The sequence below is a fragment of the Belonocnema kinseyi genome, chromosome 7 (genome assembly GCF_010883055.1).
Source record: "Belonocnema kinseyi isolate 2016_QV_RU_SX_M_011 chromosome 7, B_treatae_v1, whole genome shotgun sequence".
Classification (NCBI taxonomy): domain Eukaryota; kingdom Metazoa; phylum Arthropoda; class Insecta; order Hymenoptera; family Cynipidae; genus Belonocnema; species Belonocnema kinseyi.
This window is the reverse complement of record NC_046663.1, coordinates 31886387-31895076: the sequence shown is the minus strand read 5'-3', so window position 1 is coordinate 31895076 and position 8690 is coordinate 31886387.

The following is an 8690-nucleotide window of genomic DNA, read 5'->3' as shown; positions in this document are numbered from 1 at the left end:
GTCTCCTAGTAGAATTATTCTTTCCCCATGTTCGCAGATGTTTATTGTGTCATTTAAAGTGTCCCAGAAGGCGTCTTTTACTTCTCTAGAATCACTATCAACTGGCGCGTATCATGCTATAATAAATAGTCTTCTGATTCCTACTTTCATTCTAGCCCACAGCAGTCTGGGAGACACGAAGCCATGGTCTCCGAGATGCTGCTTTGCTCTTTCATTCAAAATGAGACCTACTCCTTGTTTACCATGTGATTCACAGTCTACTCCTGACCATATTTCAAATCCGCCTTTCAACACGCCGTTTTTTATGTCTTTAGTTTCGCATCCCTTAATAATAGATCTTTTTTTTTTATTTTATTAGTCAGTTTAAAGATAGGCAACGTTTGAGATTGATTGTACGTAGTGCGCATCCTTAAAATATTTTAGAGAATTTTAAAAGATTCAAAAGATTTTGAAACAGCTTTTGAAATATTATAGGATATAGAATTTCGGATCATATGAAACGATTTCACAGGATGTGTGAGGTTTTAAAACATTTAAAAATATTTAACGTTATTTTATAAGATTTCCGAGGGCTTCAATGATTTCAATGGATTTTAAAACTCTTAATTTATTTTAATACATTTTGTATGATTTCAGAAAATATCATAGAATATTTGAAATCTCTTAATTTTTTTTTTTAATTCACTGAAAGTTTTTTAATTTACTTGAATTTCTATAAGTTTACTCTTTTCTACTTAATTAGAATTTTTTAAATTTTAATTTAATGATTCTGAGATCAATATTGATCAAATGATTAAAGGATTTAAAATATTTTCATTGTATTTTTTAAAAATTCCTTGGCATTTTCAAGAGCTTTAAAAAATAGCAAAGAATTGTAAAGGATTTAAAATAATTTCGATTATTTACAAAAATTACAAAGAAACTTTTTATTGATTTCAGTAATTTAATGGAATTTAAAAGGATTTGAAATACTTGTGGGTATTGTAAAAGATTCTCAGGCGTTTACAAGGGATTTAAAAACTTTCAAGGGTTTTCAAAAGATATCAAAGGAGCCAAAATATTTTAGGAAATTTTAAAATATTCCCAGAAATTTTTTAATTATTTCAGTAGTTTGAAGGCTTTCAAAGACTAAAGTATTTTAGCGTATTTTAAAAGATTCCAAAGAATTTTCAAGAGATTTTAACAATTTCAAGGGATTTCCAGGGGGTTTAATAATTTTCAGGGATTTTAATATTTTAATGGATTTCGTAGAATTTTTCATCAGACATAAGGGATTTCGTAAGGTTTCGAAGATTTGAAGAGACTTTCAAATATTTTTTACAATTCATTTTTAAATCACCCTGAATTCTAATTAATTTATCCTAAATCCTTTTAAACTCTTGTGACTGATTATTGTAATCAACCAAATTTATTTAGATTTTTAAAATGGTTTCGATTCATTTTAATTGTTTTGAATTTATCTTGAATTGTTTTGTAATCATTAGTCACTTCTTGTGTTAGAAATTAGTAGGGTTTCAAAGATTTGAAAATATTAACATTTTTTCGGAATTCCCCCTGAATACTTTAGAATTTTTTGATTTACTTGAATTCTTCTAAATTCACTCAATTCCAATTAAATCAGTGAATTTAAAAAAATTGTTTAAAGTTTTTATTTAATTAATCCTGAAATGTATTAAACTCGCCTTGAATTCTAAGACATTTCAGCAAATTCTTTGAATTCCCTTGAATTTTTTTAAACTTATTTCCGAATTACTGAATTCCATCAAGTTTTTTTTTATATTTTCAAATTGTTTTAAATTCATTTGATTTTTTTTAATTCATCTTGAATTTTTATGAGTTTCATTGAATTCTTCACTTTTATCTTAAATTCCTCTAAATTTATCCCGGTCTTATGGAAATCGACGGAATTTCCTTTATTTTTTAAACACTTTTTCCAGTTTATTTGAATTTTTTGGAATGTAAATTAAATTGTTCCGAAATCATCTTAATTCATCCGGAATTTTTTCCCCTTTGAGCGCAAAAAAGTACCCTATGGTCCCTATATTTTATCGCATAAGCCATAAGGTATGTGAGGCCTGCAATCTTTATTTTATTTCTTTATTTATTTCTATCCTTATTTTTACTTCCTTATTTTATTTATTATTAAAATCTCTAGGCTAGTTTTCTAAAATTCAAGATAGCAATTTCCAACGCGCCTTTTTTTTCATTATCCGTATTAGAGCAATATTTTTAAATAAATTGCTATAGATGCATGTATATAGGGTTTTTGAGGTCGCTAATCACGAATCCACAATTCGATTTGGAAAATTCAGAATGGCCTTTTTTTAAAGAATTTCTCTTTTTTCCTTGTTTTTATGAAACTTTGCTCATTCGCATTTTTTTCTTAAATTTTTTGTTTAAAATTGTACTATTTGGTTAAAGATTGAACTTTTTTTGTTGAAAATTCTTATTTTGTTGTGGTTCGAAATGTATTTTTTTATTTTGTAACTGAAAATTTAACTTATCCATTTTGGTTTAAAATTAATAGTTTTTAATTGAACATTCAACTATTACATTTTTGAGTAAGAATTTATAATTTTTTGTTGAAATTTCAACTCCTTTATTAAAAGTAATATAATTGGTTGTAGTCTAAACAGTTTTGTGAAAACTACATTTTTTTCTGTTCAAAATTAATTTTTTTATTTAAAAGTTGAAATATTCTATTTTCCATTAAAAACTATCATTGATCTTTTTAGTTAAAAATTCAACAATTCGGTTGAAAATGTAAGTATTTTATTGTAAACTCGCCTGTTACAGTATAAAATTAATCCTTTTCAATACAAATTTAATTGCCTGGTTGAAAATTGATCGTTCTTAGTTTCTAATCCATCTATTTGAATAAAATTGAAATTTTTATATAAATTAAACTGCTCTTCTGAACATTCATATATTTTACCTGAAAATTATATTATTTTTGTTTGAAACTCAATTTTTCGTTTGAAAATAAATTTCTTGGTTGAAAAATTAAATTTTTTCTAGAGAACTCGCTTTTTTCGTTTAAAAATTTAACAATTCAGTTAATATTTTTCTCTCTCATGACTGGAAAATCTTTTCTGTTCAATGACTCATATCGTTTGTTGAAAAAATCGAAATTTTGATTTACAAATCCATTACTTTAGGTCGATATTTTACCCTTCCTTTATGTTAAAAATGCAATAGTTTTGTTAAGAAATAATCTTTTTGTAGAAATATCAACTATCACAATTTCCGAGAATATATATCTTTTTTGTTAAATATGACTATTTTTTATATAAAATTAGAATCTTCTCTTGGTTAACGTATCAACTATCATATTCGTTGATAGAATTAATCTTTTTTTATTAAAAATGTAAATAGTTGCGTGAAATTTAACTCTCTTGTAGAAAACTAATTTTGTTGTTGTTAAACATTCATTTTTTGAGTTGAAAATTAATTTATTTTATTAGAAATTCAACTACTCTGTATTGAAATTAACTATTTTGTTACACATTTGTCCTTTTTAAATAAAAAAATCGTTTATCTGATCAAAAACTCGTCTTTTTGTCTTCAAAATGCCACCGTTTGGTTTAAAATGAAACTGCTTTTCGTTCAAGCTTAATTTTCTTTTAATTTAAGTATTTAATTTAAAATACTTCTTTGTAAGTTGCGAAATAAGCTATTTAAGTGCACATTAATTATTTCAATTAATTATTTTCAAAAATATTAAAAAGAATTCATAGGGATTTCAAAAGATTTCAAGAGTGTTCAAAATTTCAATGATTTCAAAATTTTCAATGATTTCAAACAAATACAAAAGGTTTCAGAAAGATTTTATAACTATTTTTGAAAGTTCATAAGAATTTCGAAACATTTCAAGAATTTCAGAGATTTTAAAAAGATATCATTAAGATTTCGTCGGGATTTAAAAAGATTAAAAGAATTTCAAAGATTTCAAAAAGGAAACAGTACTCCAGAGTTCAAAGATTTTAAAAGTTTCGATTTTTTTTTAGAAGATTTTGCAAAAATTTTGAATTTTTTAATTATTGTAAATGTATACGAAATATTTCAAAAAAAATTTCATTAACATTTTTAAAAATTCATAAGGACTTAAAAGATTTCAAGAATTTCAAAGTAAAAAATTTTAAAGGTTTTAAACAGTTTCAAATTTTTTAGAAGATTTTTAAAGATTTCACCAAAATTTCAAACATTCCAGTGATTTTTAAGGAATAAAAAAGATTTTATGAATGTTCAAGAGAATCCATAAGGATTTCAAAAACTTTTTAAGAAATTCCTCATATGTTGAAGATTGGAAAACATTTTAAAGATTGAAGAAATATTTCACAAATGTTTCAATAATTTCATACAGATTTCAAATAATTTCAAAGATTTCAAAGATTTTACAAAATTTTTAAGATTCTCAAAGATTTTACAGAAATTTCAAGATTTTATAAAGATTTTAAATACGTCAAAACATTTTAAAGACATTAATTACGTCAAAGACTTTACAAAGATTAAAAAATATTCCCAGAGATTTCACAAAGACGACTTACGTTCATAAAATATTAAGAATTTGCTTATGTATTGTTTTGCTTTCTCTAGAAATGGTTGGCCAATGAAACAATTATTGGATCATTTTCTTTTAATTTATAACAAACGGTTATTTTATTATTCCATGTAAAAAAGGAGTTCTGGAAAAACTGGATTTCTTGACCTGGAAAACCTGGAAAAGACCTTGAATTTTGTTCCTAAGAGTCGCTGGACACTTAGTCTTAGTTTAAAATTCATCTTTCTTGATTGCAAATTTAACTGTCTTCTAACAAAATTTTTTTGGCTTAAGGATTCAAACATTTGATTAAAAATGGAAAACTTTGCTTATTTTTCAGGCAATTTTTGTAATTTCTTAGAATTAAACAAAGAAATTAGAAAAATTCCATGATTCTAAATGATATTTAGAAGGTTCAAAAGTTTCGGAAGTGTAGCAAAAATAATTTGAAATTTGAACAAATTTTAAAGCCTTCTAAGAAGTTTGAAAATTTTCAAGAAATGAAAAAACTTTCATAACGATTTTCGGGAAAATTTTGATTGAATTTTGATTTTGAAAAATTAATTCTTAAAGAAAATTTAAACAGATTGCAAAATATTTCAAAAGATTTCTGGAAAGGTTAAAATAATTCTGGACGACTTAAGAGCAACTTTTTTGAACTTGAAAGACTTTTCAAAATTTGAGGAATAATTTGAGTCAGTTTAAACGATAACCATCATCTTTCATCTTTTAAATTTCTGAAAGTTGTACTTTTCTTTTTACTGCCTCGAACTTTTCCTCAAAATTTTGCAAAGTTCGGTCAAACAAAGAACTTTTTCGACATATCTGAAATCTTCAAAAATGTTTTTAAATTTTCTCATGAATCTCAGGAATATAATAATTCTATAACCTTGAACTCGAATGAACACACGAACCTCAAAAAGAAATAATTATTAGAAATGTTCATTATATTTTAAAAACCATTTACCCCTTCAAATCATGCAGGTAAAATTTTTTCTTAATTGAGTAAAAAAACTTTTCTTTGTTAAAAACTGAACGATTTAATTAAAAAATGGAAACTTTCGGCTCAAAAATATTTGATAATAATTTTCAGAAACCAAACGTGCCATATTTAATTTTGAGGAATTTATTTTTAAAAATGTTCCCTATATAAATTCAACTGAAAATATGAGACTAATGAACGAGGTTTTTTTTAGAAACTTTTAAATTGTTTGAATCTAATTATACTTTCTAGTTTTGTTTTTTAGACATTCTTATCTACTAGATAAATTATTTCAGAAATTTCACCAGCAATCCAAAATAAAATTTGTATATCCACAAGTCCAATTTAAGACCAAAAAGGACCAATTTTTTACTAAAAATATAATTTTTCAGACACAAATTAAAAAACATGAATTTCTCAGTAAAATAACTAAATATTTAAATTTTAAATTCAAGAAAATTACTTTTTTTTAATTCCACAGAGAAGTTAAAAGTTTAACTATAATACTTAAATTTTTAGTGAAGAAAATTAACTTTCTACCAAAGAAGAAACGATTTTTAACAGAATAGATCATTTTTCAACCAGAGACATGAATTTTCAATTAAGATTATGAATCTTCAAAAGAAAGGATTACTTTTGTATCGAGGATTTAAATTTCAGCCAAATTATCAGATTTTTAATCCAAAAACCAGGAATTCTAAACAAAAAATTTAATATTTTTATGGTTTTTATCTAAAAAAAAAAAAGATTTTAATTTTCAATAAAAAACATTCTAATTTAATAAAGAAAGCGGGGTTTCAATATCAGTTGAATTTTTAATGAAAAATATTTTTTAATCATGAGAGCGAACAGTTTGCAAACAAACTATTAAATTTTTAAGCAAAAATATTAATTTTTTACTGTAAAAAAGAAATTCAAACAGATACTTGAATTTTCAACAAAAAACGATTAATTTTCAACGAAAAATATAAAATATAAATTTTCTGTGTAAAGTGTTTATTTTAAACCAAAAAAAAAACAACATATTTTCAACAAAATAATTGTTGAAAGCTGCTTTTAAAAATAAGGCACCCTTTCAATTTTATATTGCAATCTAAAAGAAAATTGAGAACGCTCTTAGAAAAATTTCCAGAATTCAAAAATTTTTCTTACAAAAGTCTTAAGTTGATCAACTGTAAAAATAACCTTTTAGAACATTGAGTTTCAAAAGTTGAGCAATAAATAATGTTACCAGACGATTCTGAATCAGTTCGAAATTAAACAATTTGCAGATTTCAACGTTTGAAAATTGAAAATTGAAAATTTGAAATCTCTATCAGTTTAACAGATTTAAACGTGCAATTTGAATTTTTTTAAACTATTTTAATGTTCAAATAATTTTTAATCAATACATTCATAATGAAACGCTTTTATTTAATTGCATATCGTATTCAAATTTCACGGTAAGAGATTCGATTTTTAACAGATTTAAATTTAAATTCTTCAATTAGAAAAACATTATTTTTATAATATCAGCAATGATTGTCAATCTATTAAAAATAAGCAATTATAAATCAAATATTTAAAAACAAACAATTTTGTACTGTATTTTTGGAAATAGAAAGCTTTTAATCATTGAAATTATTATTTGAAACTAGTTCAAATTTAATTAATTCAATTGAACAGGATTATTTTATAAAACAACATTCAAACCTTGCATTTAAAAATTTTTAAATAATTTTTAAAAAATTCTTATGGAATCGAGGGCGGATAAGGTTTTTTATTTCTAACATTTTCATTGAGTTAGAAAGGAGGAAACTTTATTTTTTAATTGTTTAATTGGCAGACGGGTATTTTGGAAATTTTAAATAGTATTTTTACTTTTATAAAAACAGTTATATCGTATAATTTTAAAAGTTTTTGTTTTTAAATTTTGCCATTTAAATTGAATGTTAAAAACATAAATATAATCAATATAAATTTGTAGAAGTAAGATAAAAAATGTAAACAAAAGTAATCTTTATGCAATTCGTTTCAAAAGATGTACATTATTTTCCGATAATTTATGATAGACTGGTATGAATATTATGCATTCTGTACATTAATTATTATTATTAACTATTATTTAAGAGTTCTTACATTTTGGCTGATGATTTTACACCACCAACTTGTAATATTTATAGTTCTGTTTTATATTATACCAAAAAACAACATTAAACTTTCCTTAATTGCAGTAATTTCTTCGATTTATCAAAATAATCAAGTCATTTTTAATAAATTTCTGCGTGTGAAAAAGTGGCGTTATAGAAGTAAAATTCTCTCCTCGCTAGGAAACATTAATTCAAATTAGTCAAAAAGAAGTCCTTCGTAAAATTAGAAAAATTACCATCTAATTTTTATAATTATTTTTTTTATTTCTATTTAGTCAAACACTTTTTAGTGTGTCCGTTAATTATTAATTATTAAATACACTACCTTTTAACGCGTGCAATTTAAAAATCTTAGGAAACACAGAAAAAATCGGGGAATATGGTTTCTTTGAACTACTATATTAGTCATCAGTTACATTTTAGCCAAAGTCCTGCATGGTTGATTCAGAATGAATTGAATCTCAAATTTCATGTTTTTTATCTATTAAAGTCTTCAATTGAAAATCTCCAATATTCTGCAGCAAATAATCTTCAAGCATCATTCAAAGTTCGGATATTTAAAATAAAAATCCGTATTAATGATCACAGTCATCAAGAATCTAAAACCGTTTTTCTGTACAAACGATGGTAAAAACAGTCCATGCGAAAATTTTTACTTGGATCATCTATTACCTGATCAGCATGCTCACAATCAAAATTAAACTTTTTTATCACCTACGAATTTGTGCTTCAAATTTGAAATTTCCTTCAACGCTTACAGTTTCTGCCAAAATAATAACCTGAATCGAATCCACATTCTATGCAGTAGTTAATTTCAAACAAAGCAGCTTGCGAGAAAGCTGCTAAGCATAGAAAACAAAAAATTTTTACTTTCATAATTTCGCCATGTTTCTAACTTTAGTATCTAGAGTAAATTTTAAATAACCCTTTTATCCTGATTTTGCACCTAGTGTCATTTAGGGGTTTTAAAGTAAATTGAATGAAGTGATTTTTGGAAATTGGCCAGCTTTGTTTAATCCGGAATTATATCCTTTTGATA